This window comes from Triticum urartu, chromosome 7, assembly GCF_003073215.2.
Source record: "Triticum urartu cultivar G1812 chromosome 7, Tu2.1, whole genome shotgun sequence".
NCBI lineage: Eukaryota > Viridiplantae > Streptophyta > Magnoliopsida > Poales > Poaceae > Triticum > Triticum urartu.
Genome location: NC_053028.1, coordinates 290436419 through 290461093, shown reverse-complemented (window position 1 = coordinate 290461093; position 24675 = coordinate 290436419).

Sequence of the window (24675 nt, the reverse complement as noted above, 5' to 3'; positions counted from 1 at the left end):
ACAGAGTGCCCAAGTCCTTCTCTCCCAAATCCCACCAAAGCAACTAATGCTAGGGAGGAAAATGAGAGGAAGAACGAAATAAGAACGCCAAGAACTCCAAGATCTAGATCCAAGGGGTTCCCCTCACTTAGAGGAGAAAGTGATTGGTGGAAACGTGGATCTAGATCTCCTCTCTCTTTTCCCTCAAGAACTAGCAAGAATCATTGGAGGGATTGAGAGTTAGCAAGCTCGAAGAAGGTCAACAATGGGGGAAGAACATGAGCTAAATAGATAAGGTTCATTGGGGAAGAAGACCCCCTTTTATAGGTGGGGAAAAATCCAACCGTTATGCTCACAGCCCGCACAGAGCGGTACTACCACTCCAAGGAGCGGTAGTACCCCCTTGAAAAACAGCAGTGAGGAGGCAAAAGGCCAGTAGAACCGCCGGAGCGGTACTACCGCTCGTCCTCACGGTACTACCGCTCGACCTCACGGTACTACCGCAAATGGTAGAGGTACTACTGCTTGCGAGCGGTACTAAAAAATACTTCCGTGCCTACCTCCGCTGAGCAAAACATGAGATTTTGGTCTGGAGCGGTACTGCTGCTTAGGAGCCACGGTAGTACCGCTCTGGAGCGGTAGTAAAAAAATTACATCCGCTCTAGCCGCGGTAGTACCGCTGCAGCCTTTACCAAAACAGCCACAACTTCTGCAAACGGACTCCGAATTCAACGAAACCAAGTTTGTTGGAAAGCTAACGACATGGGCTAACACAATATTGATAGAAATATCAATAAGAAGCAAATGAGAAAAGGACCATAAGAAAATGGTGAGAGCCCTTCCTTGGATAAGACCGATAAAACCTCCAACACCGAAAACATCATAGAAGATGCATGCGAACTCCGTTTTCGATGAACTCAAGCTTGTCATCAAGATGACCATAAGCTCCAAGACTCATAAAGATAACTAAACAAGAACCAAGAAAGATGGTGGAAGGATGCAATGGTTTGAGCTCTCTACGAATGATATGATCAAGCTACTCATCAAGAGCCCCCCTTGATAGTACGGCAATCGATCCTATAACCCGGTCTCCCAACTACCATGATGAGACCGGTAAAATAGAAAACCTATCAAGGGCAAACCTTTGCCTTGCACATGGTCCACTTGAGCTAGATGATGACAATCTTGACTCCCTCAAGTTGGACCACCTTTCTTGATTGCGTTGGCTCAATGCAGACTAGTTGATTGCTCCCCCATACTCCACTATGGGTGAGCCACTCTTCCGCACATCTTCACAAGTCCATTGTCACCACAATGGATGGCAAGCTTCAAGCATTTGATCTCTTCGTGATGCTTCACTTGAATTTGCACACCGCAACCTAACCCCACAAAGAACTCTCACGAAGATCATGGGTTAGTACACAAAGCGTAATTGACAATGCTTACCATACCATAGGATCGCTTGATCCCTCTCGGTACATCTTCTACGCTTTGTGTGTTGATCAACTTGATTCACTCTTTTACTTAGTCTTGATCAACCTCTCACAAGACCAATCTTTAGGTAATTCCTTGAATAGCACCTTGGTCATCACAAACTCCCGTTGAAACCAACAAATGTACTCTAAGAAAAGCATATGGACAAAACCTTCAAATATAAATCAAGGCAACCATTAGTCCACAGAGATTGTCATCAATTACCAAAACCAAACATGGGGGCACCGCATGTTCTTTCAATTGCTATTTTTTGCTTGTTTTTAACTTCACAGGAAATCAATATCAAATGGAGTCCAAGCGCAGCGAAAATTTTTGGAGAATTTTTTTTGACCAGAAGACCCAGGATGGGCTAAAAAGTACCAGAGGGGAGGCCCGAGGTGAGCACAACCCACCTGGGCACGATGATGGGCTAAAAAGTACCAGAGGGGAGGCCCGAGGTGGGCACAACCCACCTGGGTGCGCCCAAGGGGGTTGTGCCCCCTCGGTGACCTCCCGCACCGCCTCTTTGCTCTATAAATTGCCAAATATTCCAAAAACCCTCCGGGTAACCCTAGATCAGAAGTTTCACCGCCGCAAGCCTCTGTAGCCACGAAAAACCAATCTAGACCCCGTTCCGGCACCCTGCCGGAGGGGGAAATCATCACCGGTGGCCATCTTCATCATCCTGACGGCCACCATGATGAGGAGGGAGTAGTCCACCCTCGGGTCTCAGGGTTTGTACCAGTAGCTATGTGTTTAATATCTCTCCCTCTCATGTTCTTGAGATGTCACGATCTTGGTGTATCACGGGCTTTGTTAATATAGTTGGATCATATGGTGTTTTCCCCTCCCTATCTTGTTGTGATGAATTGAGTTTTCCTTTGAGATTTCGTTTTTATCGGATTGAATACTTTTATGGATTTGAGAGCACTTGATATATGTCTTGCATATGAATACCCGTGGTGACAATGGGGTATTATATTGATTCAGCTGAGATATGTTTTGGCACTCAACTCGCGGATTCCCGAGGTGACATTGGGGTAATCTATGCATAGGGGTCGATGCATGTTCTCGTATTTTGTTTCTCCGGTAGAAATCTTTGGGGCACTCTTTGAGGTTCTTTGTGTTGGATTGAGTATTATGAATCTAAATTTTCTTTGGTGTTATTCTAGTACAAACTCTTGATAGATTGATTGGAAAGAATAACTTGGTGTTATTTTAGTACGAACTCTTGGATAGATCGATCGGAAATAATAGGTACAAACAATTTCTTCTTATGTTCTCCGCTAGATAGGAACTTTTGTGTGATTCTTCATCGCACTTTGAGGGATGGTTAAGTGATCCAATTAGATTAGCATTGTTGAGAGATTTCACTAGCGAAAGTACGGACCCTAGGCCTTGTTTTCAAGCATTGCAATACCGTTTGCGCTCACTTTTGTTACATGCTACCTTGTTGTTTTTAATTGTCACTATCACAAAAATCAATATCTACTATCATTACTACACTTGTATCACCATCTCTTCACCGAATTAGTGCGCCTATATAAATTACCATTGTATTTGGTGTCTTGGGGACACAAGAGACTTTTTATTTTTTGGTTGCAGGGTTGTTTGAGAGAGACCATCTTCATCCTACACCTCCCACGGATTGATAAACCTTAGGTCATCCACTTGAGGGAAAATTGTTACTGTCCTACATAACTCTATGCTTGGAGGCCCAACATGACTCTACAAGAATAAAGTTGCATAGTAGACATCAAAGATCCAGATATAATGTTCATGCTCAATGCTGGCATCAAATAACAATTACTAAGGTCTAAAACTAATCCTGGAGGTAGATGTAGAGGTAGCGTGCCGACAGCGATCACCTTGACCTTGGAACCATTCCCGACGCGCATCGTCACCTCGTCCTTAGCCAATCTTCGTTTATTCCGCAGCTCCTGTTGCGAGTTACAGATATGAGCAACCGAACCAATATCAAATACCCAGGCGCTACTGCGAGCATTACTAAGGTACGCATCAATAACATGTATATCAAATATATACATTTGTTCACTTTGCCATCCTTCTTATCTGCCAAGTATTTGGGGCAGTTCCGCTTCTAGTGACCATTTCCTATGCAGTAGAAGCACTCGGTTCCAGGCTTGGGTCTAGCTTTGGGCTTCTTCACGGGAGCAGCAACTTGCTTGCCATTCTTCATGAAGTTCCCTTTCTTCCCCTTGCCCTTTTTCTTGACACTAGTGGTCTTGTTCACCATCAACACTTGATACTCCTTCTTAATTTCTACCTTCGTGGCCTTAAGCATTGCGAAGAACTCGGGAATCATTTTCGTCGTGCCTTGCATATTATAGTTCATCACGAAGCCTTTGTAGCTTGGTGGAAGTGACTGAAGTACTCAGCCAATAACACTCCCAACTGGAAGATCAATTCCCAGTTGAGTCAAGTGGTTATGATACTCAGACATTTTGAGTATGTGTTCACTAACAGAACTATTCTCCTCCATCTTGCAGCTATAGAACTTGTTGGAGACTTTATATCTCTCAACCCGGGCATTAGCTTGAAATATCAACTTCAACTCTTAGAACATCTCATATGCTTCATGACGTTCAAAACGTCTTTGAAGTCTCGGTTCTAGGTCGTAAAGCATGGCACACTTGACTATTGAGTAGTCGTCAGATCGAGTCTGCCAGGCATTCATAACATTTTCAGTAGATTTTGCAGCAGGTCAGTCACCTAGAGGTGCATCAAGGACATCATTCTTCTGTGCAACAATGAGGATAATCCTCAAGTTACGGACCCAGTCCGTGTAGTTGCTACCATCATCTTTCAACTTAGCTTTCTCTAGGAACGCATTCAAATTCAGGTGAATGGCAGTACGGGCCATTGATCTACAACACAAATAAGCAAAACTATGAAAACTAAGTTCATGATAAATTAAGTTCAATTAATCAATTACTAATGAACTCCCTGAAAGGATCAAGAAGAGGTGCCTACAGGGGGGTGATTAGACACTAAGTGCTAAAAGTTGCAGTTTTTAATTTCCTTAAGTTGAAGTGGAGTTTAGGCACACGTTTAACAAACACAATACATATCAAGCAAGCATGCGAAGAGTATATGAGCAGCAGAAAGTAAAGCATGCAACTTGCAAGAAAGTAAAAAGATGGGATTGGAGTGTGCAAATGCAATTTGGAGACACGAAGATTTTTGAGACGTGGTTCCGATAGGTGGTGCTATCGTACATCCACATTGATGGAGACTTCAACCCACGAAGGGTAACGGTTGCGCGAGTCCACGGAGGGCTCCACCCACAAAGGGTCCACGAAGAAGCAACCTTGTCTATCCCACCATGGCCGTCGCCCATGAAGGACTTGCCTCACTAGGGTAGATCTTCACGAAGTAGGCGATCTCCTTGCCCTTACAAACTCCTTGGTTCAACTCCACAATCTTGTCGGAGGCTCCCAAGTGACACCTAGCCAATCTAGGAGACACCACTCTCCAAGAAGTAACAAATGGTGTGTAGGTAATGAACTCCTTGCTCTTGTGCTTCAAATGATAGTCTCCCCAACACTCAACTCTCTCTCACGGGATATGGATTTGGTGGAAAAAGGATTTGAGTGGAAACCAACTTGGGAAGGCTAGAGATCAAGATTCATATGGTAAGAATGGACTATCTTGGCCTCAACACAAGTGTAGGTTGTTCTCTCTTAGAAAAAAGTAGGTTGGAAGTGTAGGTTTGTTCTGATGGCTCTCTCTACGAATGAAGAGGTGGTGGAGGGGTATATATAGCCTCCACACAAAATCTAACTGTTACACACAACTTGCCAATCTCGGTGGGACCGAATTGATAAACTCGGTCGGACCGATTCAGCAAAGATAGTGACCATTAGGGTTTTCGGTGGGACTGACTGGATCAACTCGGTGGGACATATGTGCTAGGGTTAGGGTAAATCCAAAACTCGGTTTGACCGGTTACTCAAACTCGGTGGGACCGATTTGGGCTATAAGTGAAACAGAGAGTTGGCCAAGCAAACTCGGTGGGGCCGATTGCATATCTCGTGGGACCGAAAATATTGCAACAGGTAACAGAGAGTTTGCAAGCCCATCTCGGTGAGACCGAGATCCCATCGGTGAGACCGAACTGATTAGGGTTTCTGGCAGTGGCTATGTCAACTGAACTCGGTGGCTCCAGATAGAAAGAATCGGTGGGGCCGAGTTGGATATTTGGTGTGGGACATATTTGGAAGTGAGAAAGTGGTTGAGGGCTTTGGAGCATATCACTAAGCACTTTGAGCAAGCAAGCCATTAAGCAACACCTCATCCCTTCTTAATAGTATTGGCTTTCCTATAGACTCAATGTGATCTTGGATCACTAAAATAGAAGATGTAGAGTCTTGAGCTTGGAGCTTGAGCTAATCCTTTGTCCTTAGCATTTTGAAGGGGTTCCACATCCTCTAGTCCATGCCACTTCATTAGTGAACTTATCTGAAACATACTAGGTAAAAGTGTTAGTCCAACAAGAGATATGTTGACATTAATTACCAAAACCACCTAGGGAGCACTTGTGCTTTCAATATCCCCCTTTTTGGTAATTGATGACAACATACATCAAAGCTTTAGATAAAGATATAGAGAATAGTAAGTAAAGCTTTGGAAAGACATGTAACATGCATGGGCTCCCCCTACATGTATGCAATCATGTGAATATGGAATATAGAAGCATGTGAATGCATAAACATGACAGAGTAAGCAATGTGTTACATGTATCTTGGCTATATGCATCAGAGCAAATGATGTGAATATGAGAAATGTACCTTCATGATCATGAGTCCTTCTTGCAAACAGTATGTACATCAGCAAGAATTTCTCATATGCATGACTGTGATGCATATACTTACCTTGTGGTCTTGAGTTGGCTTAGGATGGAATGAACCTGCGTAAACAAGGTTAGATAACACGGATACACCTACTGGCCAGAGCAAACAAGAGAAACCACAAGAGTACCAAGACTGGGATGACATGTAGAGTGAGTACTAAGTACCACATTGGATATAGACATGTCCCCAAAGGTAAAGATGTGCAATAAATTCAAGGATTTCCTCCCCTTAGATGCCTTGCTCCCCCTGAATCTAGCATGGGATACTGGGAGAAGATAGGGAATAGAAAATCAGAGCAAAAACAGAGCTCAAAGGAAATAAACAGAGCTAATGCAAACGAGCAAATATGAACATGTCGTTCCCCTCTTGAAGACATGTGACTTCTCTCCTCTTGAACACCAAGCATCTGGGGTCCTTGATGATTACTCTTTCTTCCCTTGAGTATTCTCTCCCCCTATAGATATGATTAAGCTTTGATGTGATCTCTCTCTCCCCCTTTGACATCAATTTCCAAGAAGGGTTCTTCTGGATTTTTGTCATGATGGGTTTGGTCCTTGAGTCACAGAACAAAGCAACAAGTTGAATAGGATGCTGGTCGAGGACAAGATTCATTGAGTGGAGCTGGATCAAAAAGAATGCAGAAACAAGTGGCAAGATGTCTTTCCTGTAGTGAAATCAGTGACACCGAGTTGTATGGTTCGGTTGGACCGAGAGGATTTGGTTGGGCCGAAAGCTTCAGACCGGTGAGATCGAGTTCATCGCAGAGAAAACACTTGTCACCTCATCTCACTAGACAAGTAAGATCTCACAAGGATTTGCAAGGAATTAACTAAAAGATTTGCAATGAATTGGATGCAAGGAATGCAGAACAGAAAATAAAAGAGAAGATACTAAAAGAAGTCTAGATGAAGTTGGAAACAAATATGCATAAGACAAATGCAAGAGCACAAAAAGAACACAAGAGAACTTCATCTAGAAATGGTCAGCGACAAAGTCACCTATGTTAGAGTATATTGACTTAGGAGTCAAGTGAGATCACTTGATCATAGGTCATACTCATCGTTTAAGCTCAAAATGGCGTTACCAATTTTTGTTTAAGCTTTTGATGTATTCACATCTTGTCGAGTTGCTTTGACTCATGACTTGGAGTAAAGCTTCTCTAAGATAGAATAACATACCTTGGGTGGTGGTGTTGATCATGATCATGTAGTTGAACTTGTGTGGGTTGCTCAAGGTTGATGTAGCTCATCAAGAGTTGGGAGCACCACTTGGAGTTTGAGTTCATCTACCTACATGGGTTAGTTTTTACAAGGAAGAGCACTTGTATCCAAAATGACAATCATGAAACTCAACATAAAATTTGTCAAAGGATATTTTAAATGGTTGCGTGCTTCCTTGTCTTCATCCACCGTTGTGTAGAGACTTGGTGATATAGAAATTGCTCAAGATGTGAGTGAGTTGCAATCTCATAGATTTAGATTCATCCAAGTACCTACACGGGTTAGATAACATGCAAGGTGCAAATATATCCAAGACATAAGATAGTCAACATAAGAGAAATATCAAGGATTAGTCATAGGCTCATGCCTTGCATGTATCAAATGGAGTTCCTACTCCAAGTTTGAAGCATCAATGATGTTCAATTCACCTATTAACATGCAAAACACTTTCTCATCAAGTGGTTTCGTGAATATATCAGCTAACTGCTTTTCGGTGTGAACATGCTTAAGATTAATGTCCCCTTTGGCAACATGGTCACGAATGAAATGATGACGAACTTCAATATGCTTAGTTCGAGAATGTTGCACGGGATTGTGAGAAATCTTAATGGCACTTTAACTGTCACAAAGTAATGGAACATGTTTCACAAATATCCCATAATCTTTAAGAGTTTGGGTCATCCAAAGTAATTGAGCACAACATGATCCAGCGGCAATGTATTCCGCTTCGGCGGTGCATAAGTATATCGAGTTTTGTTTCTTGGAAGACCAAGACACAAGAGATCTACCAAGAAATTGACAAGTGCCCGAAGTGGACTTCCTATCAACCTTGTCACCGGCACAGTACGAGTCGGAGTAGCCAACAAGATCAAAGGAGGCCCTCTTTGGATACCAAATGCCAAAATTTGGTGTATGGATTAAATATCTCACTATCCTTTTCACGGCCTTAAGATGACATTCTTTAGGAACAGCTTGATATCGTGCGCACATGCGCACACTTAGCATAATATCGGGGCGAGAAGCACAGAGATATAACAATGAACCAATCATAGAGCGATAAACCTTTTGATCGACCGATTCACCATCTTTGGTTAAGTCAAGATGTCCACTAGTAGGCATGGGTGTAGTCATACCTTTGCATTCTTGCATATTGGACTTCTTGAATAAGTCCTTGTTGTACTTCGTTTGAGAGACAAAAGTACCTTCCTTAGTTTGCTTGATTTGCAAACCAAGAAAGAATTTGAGTTCACTCATCATCGACATCTCAAACTTCTCCGACATTAGCTTTCCAAACATTTCACTAAAATGAGGGTTAGTTGATCCAAATATAATATCATCGACATAAATTTGGTACACAAATAGTTCTCCATTAACCCTTTTAGTAAAAAGAGTGGAATCTAATTTTCCAATTTCAAAGCCTTTTTTAATAAGAAACTTGGTCAAGCATTTATACCATGCTCTAGGAGCTTGTTTAAGACCCTAAAGAGCTTTGTGAAGTTTGTAAACATGATTAGGTTTCTTAGGATTGACAAATCCGGGAGGTTGCTTAACATAAACTTCCTCCTCTATTTCACCATTCAGAAAAGCACTTTTAATGTCCATTTGGTACAAGGTGATATCATGATGATTAGCATAGGCAAGTAAGATGTGAATGGACTCAAGTCTAGCAACGGGGGCATATGTCTCACCATAGTCCATACCTTCGACTTGAGTGTAGCCTTGGGCGACAAGACGTGCTTTGTTGTGAACTACTTGTCCATCTTCATCTTGCTTGTTGCGAAACACCCATTTGGTACCGATGATGTTGTGGTTGTTGTCGGGCTTCTCAACTAATGTCCAAACTTGATTTCTCTCAAAGTTGTGTAGCTCTTCATGCATGGCATTAATCCAATCCGGATCTTCCAAAGCTTCTTCAACCTTCATAGGTTCAATGCTAGAGATGAATGAATAGTGTTCACAAAAGTTAGCTAAATGAGTTTTTGAGCAAGTGATTCTCCCGATTTGGATATCATTTTAGATTTGCTCGACGGGGTGGTCTTTAGCAATTCTTGCTCGAACTCGTGAAAGCTTTTGCTTGGATCTTGGTTGAACATCTTCTTCATCTTTTTCTTCTTCTTGGCCTTCTTCGTTGTTGACGCTGTCATTCTCTTGTCGTGGTGGAGAAGGAGGTTGTTGGCGTTCATCTTGGTGCACTTCCTCGTTTTCTTCATTTTGGCATGTCCCACTTGTGGATGCTTCTGTATCAACTCTTGGTTCACCTTGTCGTGAGGTAGAAGCTTCCACTTGGATGGACGAGGTACTCTCCTTCACCTCCGTTGGACGAATCTTGCCAATAGACAAGTCTTGGATTGCTTCCGAAGGGTCTTTGTCTCCTACATCAATTGGCAATTGCTCTACTTGCGAGCCAATAGATTCATCAAACTTCACATCTACCGTCTCTTCAACCTTTCGGGTGAAATTGTTGTACACACGGTATGTGTGAGAGTTTGAGCCATAACCAAGTAGGAAACCTTCATGAGACTTAGGAGCAAATTTAGAATGATGATGCTTATCAAGAATGTAGCACTTTGAGCCGAATACTCGAAAGTATCCAACTTGTAGTTTGTTACCGGTCAGGAGCTCGTATGCCATCTTGCCGAGTAGCTTGTGAAGATACAAGCTACTTATTGCATGACAAGCTGTCTCAACCGCTTCCACCCAAAAGTGCTTTGGCGTCTTGTACTCATCAAGCATCGTTCTCGCCATTTCGATGGGTGTCCGGTTCTTCCTCTCAACAACTCCATTTTGTTGAGGTGTGTACATAGCCGAGAACTCATGTGAAATCCCTTCTTCGTCAAGAAAGGTGTCCACATTTGCGTTATTGAACTCCGTTCCATTGTCGCTGTGAACCTTCTTGATTTTCACATCAAATTGATTTTGGGCCTTCCTAGCGAAGTTTTTGAAGATATTTTGGACCTGCGATTTATCATCAAGAAAGAACACCCACGTAAATCTTGAAAAATCATCAACTCTAACTAGACCAAAAGAATTTCCACCGAGACTTTTGTAAGCAATAGGACCAAAAAGATCCATGTGAAGTAGCTCGAGTGGCCTCCTTGTGGTCATGATGTTCTTCACAGGATGCCTTCCTCCAACCTGTTTACCTGCTTGATAAGCACTGCAAAGTCTATCCTTATCAAATATGACATCGTTAACGCCAAGGATATGATTTTCTTTAATAAGCTTGTCAAGGTTTCGCATACCAACATGACCTAATCGTCTATGCCATAACCAACCTTTAGAGGATTTAGCAATTAAGCAAGTTCTAGGTTGACCTTTTTAGGGAAATCAACAATGTAAAGATCACCTCTGCATATACCAGTAAAGACTATTTTATGATTATCTCTATGAAACACTTGGCAATCTACTTCAGTGAATAGGACATTGAAACCAAAATCAGCAAGTCTAGATACTGAAAGTAAATTGTAGCCAAGGGATTCAACGAGCATGACATTTTGTATGGAGATATCATGTGAGATGGCCACCTTACCTAGGCCAACCACCTTACCCTTTGAGTTATCACCAAAGGTGACATACTTTCGAGGGCCATCATTTTCAGCAAGCTCACGGAACATATCTTTATCTCCGGTTATATGATCAGTACATCCACTATCAAGGACCCATTCCTTTCCTCCGGCCATGTAGCCACGAAGATTTGCCATAAGACCAAAGTGTCTCTTCACATCATCAAGATCATAATCACTATCATCATCCTCATCATAGTATCCATGTTCAACATCATCTTGTGATTGATCAACTCCTAGAGAGGGCAATTCATTACTCAAACTCGGTGGGACCGATTTGGGTAATAAGCGAAACAGAGAGTTGGCCAAGCAAACTCGGTGGGGATGATTGCATATCTCGGTGGGACCGAAAATATTGCAACAGGTAACAGAGAGTTTGCAAGCCCATCTCGGTGAAACCGAGATCCCATCGGTGAGACCGAACTGATTAGGGTTTCTGGCAGTGGCTATGTCAACTGAACTCGGTGGCTCCAGATAGAAAGAATCGGTGGGGCCGAGTTGGATATTTGGTGTGGGACATATTTGGAAGTGAGAAAGTGGTTGAGGGCTTTGGAGCATATCACTAAGCACTTTGAGCAAGCAAGCCATTAAGCAACACCTCATCCCTTCTTAATAGTATTGGCTTTCCTATAGACTCAATGTGATCTTGGATCACTAAAATAGAAGATGTAGAGTCTTGAGCTTGGCGCTTGAGCCAATCCTTTGTCCTTAGCATTTGGAAGGGGTTCCACATCCTCTAGTCCATGCCACTTCATTAGTGAACTTATCTGAAACATACTAGGTAAAAGTGTTAGTCCAACAAGAGATATGTTGACATTAATTACCAAAACCACCTAGGGAGCACTTGTGCTTTCACTCCCACTTAAATAAACATCCCTCAAGTTATCTAGTTAAGTGATACATGATCCAAATCAAGTAACCCATGTCCGATCATCACGTGAGATGGGGTAGTCATCAATGGTGAACATCTCTATGTTGATCATATCTACTATATGACTCACATTCAACCTTTCGGTCTCCAGTGTTCTAAGTGAAGGAAATATGCCCTAGAGGCAATAATAAAGTTATTTCCTTATAATCATGATAAATGTTTATTATTCATGCTAGAATTGTATTAACCGGAAACATAATACATGTGTGAATACATAGACAAACAAAGTGTCACTAGTATGCCTCTACTTGACTAGCTCGTTAATCAAAGATGGTTATGTTTCCTAACCATGAACAATGAGTTGTTATTTGATTAACTAGGTCACATCATTAGTTGAATGATCTAATTTACATGACCCATTCCATTAGCTTAGCACCCGATCGTTTAGTATGTTGCTATTGCTTTCTTCATGACTTATACATGTTCCTATGACTATGAGATTATGCAACTCCCGTTTGCTGTAGGAACACTTTGGGTGCTACCAAACGTCACAACGTAACTGGGTGATTATAAAGGAGCATTACAGGTGTCTCCAAAGGTAGATGTTGGGTTGGCGTATTTCGAGATTAGGATTTGTCACTCCGATTGTCGGAGAGGTATCTCTGGGCCCTCTCGGTAATGCACATCGAATAAGCCTTGCAAGCATTACAACTAAAATGTTAGTTGTGAGATGATGTATTATGGAACGAGTAAAGAGACCTGCCGGTAATGAGATTGAACTAGGTATTGGATACCGACGATCGAATCTCGGGCAAGTAAACATACCGATGACAAAGGAACAACGTAGTTGTTATGCGGTCTGACCGATAAAGATCTTCATAGAATATGTAGGAGCCAATATGGCATCCAGGTCCCGCTATTGGTTATTGACCGGAGACATGTCTCAGTCATGTCTACATTGTTCTCGAACCGTAGGGTCCGCACGCTTAACGTTACGATGACAGTTATTTATGAGTTTATGCATTTTGATGTACCGAGTTGTCGGAGTCCCGGATGTGATCATGGACATGACGAGGAGTCTCGAATGTCGAGACGTAAAGATTGATATATTTGGAAGCCTATGTTTGGACATCGGAAGTGTTCCAGGGTGAATCGGATTTTACGGATTACCGGAGGTTACCGGAACCCCCCGGGAGCCATATGGGCCTTCATGGGCCTTAGTGGAAAGGAGAAAGGGCAGCCCAAGGTGGCTGCGCACCTTCCCCTTCCCCTAGTCCTATTAGGACTAGGAGAAGGTGGCGGCCCCCCTCTCTCTCTTTCCCCTTTGGAATCCTATTGGAATAGGATTGGGGGGAGTCCTACTCCCGGTAGGAGTAGGACTCCTCCTGCGCCCTCCTCCTGGCCGGCCGCCCCCTCCCCCTTGGCTCCTTTATATACGGGGGCAGGGGGGCACCTCTGAACACACAAGTTGATCCACGTGATCTATTCCTTAGCCGTGTGCGGTGCCCCCTGCCACCATATCCTCGATAATACTGTAGCAGAGTTTAGGCGTAGCCGTGCTGCTGTAGTGCATCAAGATCGTCACCACGCCGTCGTGCTGACGGTACTCTTCCCCGACACTTTGCTGCATCGGAGTCCGGGGATCGTCATCGAGCTGAACGTGTGCTCGAACTCGGAGGTGCCGTAGTTTCGGTGCTTGATCGGTTGGATCGTGAAGACGTACGACTACTTCCTCTACGTTGCGTCAACGCTTCCGCAGTCGGTCTGCGTGGGTACGTAGACATCACTCTCCCCTCTCGTTGCTATGCATCACATGATCTTGCGTGTGCGTAGGAAATTTTTTGAAATTACTACGAAACCCAACAGTGGCATCCGAGCCTAGGTTATTTATGTTGATGTTATATGCACGAGTAGAACACAAGTGAGTTGTGGACGATACAAGTCATACTGCCTACCAGCATGTCATACTTTGGTTCGGCGGTATTGTTGGACGAGACGACCCGGACCAACCTTACGCGTACGCTTACGCGAGACCGGTTCCCTCGACGTGCTTTGCACATAGATGGCTTGCGGGCGACTGTCTCTCCAACTTTAGTTGAACCAAGTATGGCTACGCCCGGTCCTTGCGAAGGTTAAAACGGAGTCTATTTGACAAACTATCGTTGTGGTTTTGATGCGTAGGTGAGATTGGTTCTTGCTTAAGCCCGTAGCAGCCACGTAAAACTTGCAACAACAAAGTAGAGGACGTCTAACTTGTTTTTGCAGGGCATGTTGTGATGTGATATGGTCAAGACATGATGCTGAATTTTATTGTATGAGATGATCATGTTTTGTAACCGAGTTATCGGCAACTGGCAGGAGCCATATGGTTGTCGCTTTATTGTATGCAATGCAAATCGCGATGTAATGCTTTACTTTATTACTAAACGGTAGTGATAGTCGTGGAAGCACAAGCTTGGCGAGACGACAACGATGCTACGATGGAGATCAAGGTGTCACGCCGGTGACGATGGTGATCGCGACGGTGCTTCAGAGATGGAGATCACAAGCACGAGATAATGATGGCCATATCATATCACTAATATTGATTGATGTGATGTTTATCTTTTATGCATCTTATCTTGCTTTGATTGACGGTAGCATTATAAGATGATCTCTCACTAATTATCAAGAAGTGTTCTCCCTGAGTATGCACCGTTGCGAAAGTTCTTCGTGCTGAGACACCACGTGATCATCGGGTGTGATAGGCTCTACGTTCAAATACAACGGGTGCAAAACAGTTGCACACGTAGAGTACTCAGGTTATACTTGACGAGCCAAGCATATACAGATATGGCCTCAGAACACGGAGACCGAAAGGTCGAGCGTGAATCACATAGCAGATATGATCAACATAGCGATGTTCACCAATGAAACTACTCCATCTCACGTGATGATCAGACATGGTTTAGTTGATTTGGATCACGTAATCACTTAGAGGATTAGAGGGATGTCTATCTAAGTGGGAGTTCTTAAGTAATATGATTAATTGAACTTAAATTTATCATGAACTTAGTCCTGGTAGTATTTTGCAAATTATGTTGTAGATCAATAGCTCGCGTTGTTGCTTCCCTGTGTTTATTTTGATATGTTCCTAGAGAAAATTATGTTGAAAGATGTTAGTAGCAATGATGCGGATTGGATCCGTGATCTGAGGTTTATCCTCATTGCTGCACAGAAGAATTATGTCCTTGATGCACCGCTAGGTGACGGACCTATTGCAGGAGCAGGTGCAGATGTTATGAACGTTTGGCTAGCTCAATATGATGAGTACTCGATAGTTTAGTGCACCATGCTTAATGGCTTAGAATCAGGACTTCAAAGACGTTTTGAACGTCATGGACCATATGAGATGTTCCAGGAGTTGAAGTTAATATTTCAAGCAAATACCCGAGTTGAGAGATATGAAGTCTCCAACAAGTTCTATAGCTAAAAGATGGAGGAGAATCGCTCAACTAGTGAGCATGTGCTCAGATTGTCTGAGTACTACAATCGCTTGAATCAAGTGGGAGTTAATCTTCCAGATAAGATAGTGATTGACAGAATTCTCTAGTCACCATCACCAAGTTAGTAGAACTTCGTGATGAACTATGATATGCAAGGGATAACGGAAACGATTCCCAAGCTCTTCGTAATGCGGAAATTGACGAAGGTAGAAATCGAAGAAAAACATCAAGTGTTGATGGTAGACAAGACCACTAGTTTCAAGAAAAGGGCAGAGGGAAGAAGGGGAACTTCAAGAAGAACAGCAAGCAAGTTGCTGCTCAAGTGAAGAAGCCCAAGTCTGGTCCTAAGCCTGAGACTAAGTGTTTCTACTGCAAAGGGACTGGTCACTGGAAGCGGAACTACCCCAAGTGATTGGCGGATAAGAAGGATGGCAAAGTGAACATAAGTATATTTGATATACATGTTATTGATGTGTACTTTACTAGTGTTTATAGCAACCCCTCAGTATTTGATACTAGTTCAGTTGCTAAGATTAGTAACTCGAAACGGGAGTTGCAGAATAAACAGAGACTAGTTAAGGGTGAAGTGACGATGTGTGTTGGAAGTGGTTCCAAGATTGATATGATCATCATCGCACACTCCCTATACTTTCGGGATTAGTGTTGAACCTGAATAAGTGTTATTTGGTGTTTGCGTTGAGCATGAATATGATTTGATCATGTTTATTGTAATACGGTTATTCATTTAAGTAAGAGAATAAATTGTTGTTCTGTTTACATGAATAAAACCTTATATGGTTACACACCCAATGAAAATAGTTCGTTGGATCTCGATCGTAGTGATACACATAATCATAATATTGAAACCAAAAGATGCAAAGTTAATAATGATAGTGCAACTTATTTGTAGCACTGCCGTTTAGGTCATATTGGTGTAAAGCGCATGAAGAAACTCCATGCTGATGGGATTTTGGAATCACTTGATTATGAATCACTTGATGCTTGCGAACCATGCCTTTTGGGCAAGATGACTAAAACGCCGTTCTCCGGAACAATGAAGCAAGCAACAGATTTGTTGGAGATCATACATACTGATGTATGTGGTCCGATGAATATTAAGGCTTGCAGCAGGTATCATTATTTTCTGACCTTCACAGATGATTTGAGCAGATATGGGGATATCTACTTGATGAAACATAAGTCTGAAACATTTGAACAGTTCAAAGAATTTCAGAGTGAAGTGGAAAATCATCGTGACAAGAAAATAAAAGTTTCTACGATATGATCGCAGAGGTAAAATATTTGAGTTACGAGTTTGGTCTTCAATTAAAACAATGTGGAATAGTTTCACAAACTCATGCCACATGGAACACCACAGCATAATGGTGTGTCCGAACGTCATAATCATACTTTATTGGATATAGTGCAATCTATGATGTCTCTTACCGATCTACCACTATCGTTTTGGGGTTATGCATTAGAGACAGCTGCATTCACGTTAAATAGGGCACCATCTAAATCCATTGAGACGACACCGTGTGAACTATGGTTTGGCAAGAAACCTAAGCTGTCGTTTCTTAAAGTTTGGGGTTGCGATGCTTATATGAAAAAAGTTTCATCCTGATAAGCTCAAACTCAAATCGGAGAAGCGTCTTCATAGGATACCAAAGGAAGACTGTTGGGTACACCTTCTATCACAAATTCGAAGGCAAGACTTTTGTTGCTAAATTCGGAAACTTTCTAGAGAAGGAGTTTCTCTCGAAAGAAGTGAGTGGGAGGAAAGTAGAAAACTTGATAAGGTAATTGTACCTTCTCCCTTATTGGAAAATAGTTCATCACATAAATCTGTTCCTGTGACTACTACACCAATTAGTGAGGAAGCTAATCATGATGATCATAAAACTTCAGATCAAGTTACTACCGAATCTCGTAGGTAAATCAGAGTGAGATCCGCACCAGAGTGGTACAGTAATCCTGTTCTGGAAGTCATGTTTACTAGACCATGACGAACTTGCGAACTATGAGGAAGCGATGATGAGCCCAGATTCCGCGAAATGGTTTGAGGCCATGAAATCTGAGATATGATCCATGTATGAGAACAAAGTATGGACTTTGATGGATTTGCCCGATGATCGGCAAGCCATAGAAAATAAATGGATCTTCAAGAGGAAGACGGACGCTGATAGTAGTGTTACTATCTACAAAGCTAGAATTGTCGCAAAAGGTTTTCGACAAGTTCAAGGTGTTGACTACGATGAGAGTTTCTCACTCGTATCTATGCTTAAGTCTGTCCGAATCATGTTAGCAATTGCCGCATTTTATGAAATCTGGCAAATGGATAAACAAAACTGCATTCCTTAATGGATTTATTAAAGAAGAGTTGTATATGATGCAACCAGAAGGTTTTTGTCAATCCTAAAGGTGCTAACAAAATATGCAAGCTCCAGCGATCCATCTATGGACTGGTGCAAGCATCTCGGAGTTGGAATATACGCTTTGATAAGTTGATCAAAGCATATAGTTTTATACAGACTTGCGGTGAAGCCTGTATTTACAAGAAAGTGAGTGGGAGCACTACAACATTTCTGATAAGTATATGTGAATGACATATTGTTGATCGGAAATAATGTAGAATTATTCTGTAAAGCATAAAGGAGTGTTTGAAAGGAGTTTTTCAAAGAAAGACTTCGGTAAAGCTGCTTACATATTGAGCTTCAAGATCTATAGAGATAGATCAAGACGCTTGATAAGTTTTTTCAATGAGTACATACCTTGACAAGATTTTGAAGTAGTTCAAAATGGAAGCAGTCAAAGAAAGAGTTCTTGCCTGTGTATACAAGGTGTGAAGTTGAGTAAGACTCAAAGCCCGACCACGGCAGAAGATAGAAAGAGAATGAAAGTCATTCCCTATGCCTTCATAGGTTCTATAAAGTATGCCATGCTGTATACCAGATCTATTGTATGCCCTACCACTGAGTTTGGCAAGGGAGTACGATATGTGATCTAGGAGTAGATCACTGGACAGCAGTCAAAATTATCCTTAGTGGAATAAGGATATGTTTCTCGATTATGGAAGTGAAAAAGGTTCGTCGTAAAGGGTTACGCCGATGCAAGTTTGACACTAATCTAGATGACTCTAAGTCTCGGTCTAGATACATATTTGAAAGTGGGAGCAATTAGCTAGAGTAGCTCCATGCAGAGCATTGTTGACATAGAAATTTGCAAAATACTTACGGATCTGATATGACAGGACCCCGTGACTAAAATTATCTCACAAGGAAAACATGATTCACACCTTAGTACTCCTTGGGTGTTAAATCACATAGCGATGTGAACTAGATTACTGAATCTAGTAAACCCTTGGCTGTGGTCACATGGCGAATGTGAACTATGGGTGTTAATCACATGATGATGTGAACTATCGATGTTAAATCACATGGTGCTGTGATCTAGATTATTGACCTCTAGTGCAAGTGGGAGACTGAAGGAAAATATGCCCTAGAGGCAATATAAAGTTATTATTTATTTTCCTTAATTCATGATAATGTTTATTATTCATGCTAGAATTGTATTAACCGGAAACATAATACATGTGTGAATACATAGACAAACTAAACGTCACTAGTATGCCTCTACTTGACTAGCTCATTAATCAAAGATGGTTATGTTTCCTAACCATAAACAAAAGAGTTGTTATTTGATTAACGGGATCACATCATTAGTTGAATGATCTGATTGACATGACCCATTTCATTAGCTTAGCACCCGATCGTTTAGTATGCTGCTATTGCTTTCTTCATTACTTAGACATGTTCCATGACTATGAAGATTATTGCAACTCCGTTTGCCGGAGGAACACTTTGGGTGCTACAAACGTCACAACGTAACTGGGTGATTATAAAGGAGCATTACAGGTGTCTCCAAAGGTAGATGTTGGGTTTGCGCTATTTCGAGATTAGGATTTGTCACTCCGATTGTCGGAAGAGGTATCTCTGGGCCCTCTCCGGTAATACACATCACATAAGCCTTGCAAGCATTACAACTAATGTTAGTTGTGAGATGATGTATTACGGAACGAGTAAAGAGACTTGCCGGTAACGAGATTGAACTAGGTATTGGATACCGACGATCGAATCTCGGGCAAGTAACATACCGATGACAAAGGGAACAACGTATGTTGTTATGCGGTCTGACCGATAAAGATCTTCGTAGAATATGTAGGAGCCAATATGGGCATCCAGGTCCCGCTATTGGTTATTGACCGGAGACGTGTCTCAGTCATGTCTACATTGTTCTCGAACCCGTAGGGTCCGCACGCTTAAGGTTACGATGACAGTTATATTATGAGTTTATGCATTTTGATGTACCGAAGGTTGTTCGGAGTCCCGGATGTGATCATGGACATGACGAGGAGTCTCGAAATGGTCGAGACGTAAAGATTGATATATTGGAAGCCTATGTTTGGACATCGGAAGTGTTCCGGGTGAAATCGGGATTTTACCGGGTTACCGGGAGGTTACCGGAACCCCCCGGGAGCCATATGGGCCTTCATGGGCCTTAGTGGAAAGGAGAAAGGGGCAGCCCAAGGTGGCTGCGCCACTTCCCCCTCCCCTAGTCCTATTAGGACTAGGAGAAGGTGGCCGGCCCCCCTCTCTCTCTTTCCCCCCTTGGGAATCCTAGTTGGAATAGGATTGGGGGGGAGTCCTACTCCCGGAAGGAGTAGGACTCCTCCTGCGCCCTCCTCCTGGCCGGCGCCCCCCTCCCCCTTGGCTCCTTTATATACTGAGGCAGAGGCACCCCAGAAACACAAGTTGATCCACGTGATCTATTCCTTAGCCGTGTGCGGTGCCCCCTGCCACCATATTCCTCGATAATACTGTAGCGGAGTTTAGGCGAAGCCCTGCTGCTGTAGTTCATCAAGATCGTCACCACGCCGTCGTGCTGACGGAACTCTTCCCCGACACTTTGCTGGATCGGAGTCCGGGGATCGTCATCGAGCTGAACGTGTGCTCGAACTCGGAGGTGCCGTAGTTTCGGTGCTTGATCGGTTGGATCGTGAAGACGTACGACTACTTCCTCTACGTCGTGTCAGCGCTTCCGCAGTCGGTCTGCGTTGGGTACGTAGACAACACTCTCCCCTCTCGTTGCTATGCATCACATGATCTTGCGTGTGCGTAGGAAATTTTTTGAAATTACTACGAAACCCAACACTAAGACCATGTCTGCACATGCTAGGCTCGTCAAAGTTTAACCCAAGTATTATGCATGTGCAAAACTGTCTAACACTCGTTGTATGTGAATGTAGAGTCTATCACACTCGATCATCATGAGGTGCTTCGAAACGACTAACTTTAGCAATGGTGCATACTCGGGGAGAACACTTTTATCTTGAAATTTAGTAATAAGATGATGCTACCGTCGTTCTAAGCAAAATAAGATGCATAAAGGATAAACATCACATGCAATCAAAATATGTGACATGATATGGCCATCATCATCTGGTGCTTTTGGTCTACATCTCCAAAGTATCGGCATGATCTCCATCATCACAGACTTGACTTCTTGATCTCCATCTTGTGTCGGGGTCGTCTCGCCAACTATTGCTTCTACAACTATTGCTAATGCATAGCGATAAAGTAAAGCAATTATGTGGCGCTTGCATTTCATACAATTATTAAGAGACAACCCTAAGGCTCCTGCCGGTTGTCGATATTACAAAACATGATCATCTCATACAACAACGTATATCACATCACGTCTTGACCATATCACATCACATCATCCCGTACAAAAACAAGTTAGACGTCTTCTGCTTTGTTGTTCCAAGTTTTACGTGGCTGCTACGGGCTTCTAGCAAGAACCGTTCTTAACTATGCAAAAACCACAACGGTGATTATCAATTTGTTGTTTTAACCTTCTTCAAGGATCGGCAGTAGTCAAATTCGATTCAACTAAAGTAATAGAAACAGACACCTATTGACACCGGTTTTGGCGAAGGAAATATAGTGCGATTAAAACAAATGAATTACTTTAAATGGTGAAAATGATAAAATACACCATTGAGTGTAAATGAACAGGGTGAATTGCCATCACTTAATACAATACAATAGGCACACAAAATAAATTAATAAAAAGGGTCGATATCTGGAAATTTTGCAAAGTGAATAAAAATCTCCATGAAAAATTCATCCTGACAAAAATCACACGTAACTTTCATCCATGCAGGCCGCCACCTACGGCGGATGTCAAATATCAACATGAAATCATAATATTTCCGAGTCCTTGTTCCGTCGCCAAGAAGAAATATCAATGCGACGCATAAAAAATAAATAATATATATATCGCGCAAACAAAATATACACGCGTTATATAGAAATAAATAAATGCTTCTCATGAGGTGTTGACACATATATACAGTTGAGAAATATTTTGTCGATGTACTCATCTCATGTATGATATTGAACTTTAATTTGCATAGGAAATATTTGCCGCCAGCCACCTTTATGCAAAATAAGTTACACGTCAGTCGGTGGAACCGATCTCATGTGCGTGGACATGTAAAGTTGGTCAGGGGCGCTTCATCCCACAATATCGCCGAATCAAAATAAAACGTTGGTGGTAAGCAGTATGACCATCACCGCCCACAACTCCTTTATGTTCTACTCGTGCATATCATCTACGCGTAGACTTGGCTCTGATAGCACTGTTGGGGAACGTTGCCTGAAAACAATTTTTTTCTACGCACACGCAAGATCTATCCATGGAGATGCATAGCAACAAGAGGGGGGAGTATGTCTACGTACCCTCGTAGACCATAAAGCGGAAGCGTTTAACAACGCGGTCAATGTAGTGGAACACCTTCGTGATCCAACCGATCAAGTACCGAACGTACGGCACCTCCGCGTTTAGCACACGTTCAGCTCGATGACGTCCTCGCCTTCTTGATATAGAAAGATGGGAGAAGTAGTAGATGAGTTCCGGCAGCATCACAACGTGGTGTTCGGGATCGTTGCATGGAAAACAAAAAATTTCTATGCACACGCAATGATCTATCCATGGAGATGCATAGCAACGAGGGGGAGAGTGTGTCTACGTACCCTCGTAGACCGTAAGCAGAAGCGTTTGACAACGTGCTTGATGGAGTCAAACTTCTTCTAGCTCCGACCGATCAAGTACCGAACGTATGGCACCTCCGAGTTCTTCACACGTTCAGCTCGGTGACGTCCCTTGCCATCTTGATCCAGCAAGGCGTCGAGGTAATAGATGAGTCCCATCAGCATGACGGCATGGTGACGGTGATGGTGAAGTGATCCGCGCAAGGCTTTGCCTAAGCAATAATACGTCTCCAATGTATCTATAATTTTTTATTGCTCCATGCTATTATATTATCCATCTAGGATGTTTTATATGCATTTATATGCTATTTTATATGATTTTTGGGAGTAACCTCTTAACCTAGAGCCCAGTGCCAGTTTCTGTTTTTTCCTTATTTTTGAGTTTTACAGAAAAGGAATACCAAGCGGAGTCCAATTGACGTGCCAACTTTCGATTATTTTTTATGGACCAAAAGAAGCCCCCAGGGTAAAACAGTTGGGCCAGAAGAGTCCCGAGCCATCCACGAGGTGGGGGCGTGCTGCACCCCCCCCCCCCCGGCGCGTCCCCCTATCTCGTGGACGGCTCAGAGACTCCCCTGACGTGAGACCTACGCCAAAAATTCCTATAAATACAGAAACCTCCAGAAAATAACCTAGATTGGGAGTTCCACCGCCGCAAGCCTCTAAAGCCACCAAAAACCAATCGGGGCCCTGTTCTGGCACCCTGTCGAAGGGGGAATCCCTCACCGGTGGCCATCTTCATCATCCCGGCGCTCTCCATGACGAGGAGGGAGTAGTTCACCCTTGGGGTTGAGGGTATGTACCAGTAGCTATGTGTTTGATCTCTCTCTCTCGTGTTCTTGATTCGGCATGATCTTGATGTATCGTGAGCTTTGCTATTATAGTTGGATCTTATGATGCTTCTCCCCCTCTACTCTCTTGTAATGGATTGAGTTTTTGTAGGATCGGAAAGTATGTCTAGAGGGGGTGATTAGACTACTTGACAAATAAAAACTTAACCTTTTCCCAATTTTAGTTCTTGGCAGATTTTAGCTATTTTGAACAAGTCAAGCATCATCACACAATTCAAGCAAGCATGCAAAGAGTTTATGGGCAGCGGAAAGTAAAGCATGCAACTTGAGAATATAAAGGGAAGGTTTGGAGGAATTCAAACGCTATTGGAGACACGGAAGTTTTTCCCGTGGTTCGGATAGGTGGTGCTATCCTACATCCACGTTGATGGAGACTTCAACCCACGAAGGGTAACGGTTGCGCGAGTCCACACAGGGCTCCACCCAAGGGCAACGGTTGCGCGAGTCCACGAAGGGCTCCACCCACGAATTGTCCACGAAGAAGCAACCTTGTCTATCCCACCATGGCCATCGCCCACGAAGGACTTGCCTCACTAGCGGTAGATCTTCACGAAGTAGGTGATCTCCTTGCCCTTACAAACTCCTTGGTTCAACTCCACAATCTTGTCGGAGGCTCCCAAGTGACACCTAGCCAATCTAGGAGACACCACTCTCCAAGAAGTAACAAATGGTGTGTAGGTAATGAACTCCTTGCTCTTGTGCTTCAAATGATAGTCTCCCCAACACTCAACTCTCTCTCATAGGATTTGGATTTGGTGGAAAGAAGATTTGAGTGGAAAGCAACTTGGGAAGGCTATAGATCAAGATTCATATGGTAGGAATGGAATGTCTTGGTCTCAACACATGAGTAGGTGGTTCTCTCTCAGAACAAATGAGTTGGAATGATGTGTGTGTTCTGATGGCTCTCTCATCAAATGAGAAGGAGGTGGAGGGGTATATATAGCCTCCACACAAAATCCAACCCGTTACACAGTTTTGCAATCTCGGTGGGACCGAATCAATAAACTTGGTCGGACCGAAAATGTAAACCTAATGACCGTTAGGAATTTCGGTGGGACTGACATGCAACTCGGTAGGACCGATTCGGTTAGGGTTTGGGCATAACGTAATCTCGGTGAGACCGATTACACAAACTCGGTGAGACCGAGTTTGGTAATTAGCTAACCAGAGAGTTGGTCAGGCAAACTCGGTGGGACCGATTTGCTCTTTCGGTGGGACCGAGTGGAACTCGGTGAGACCGAAAA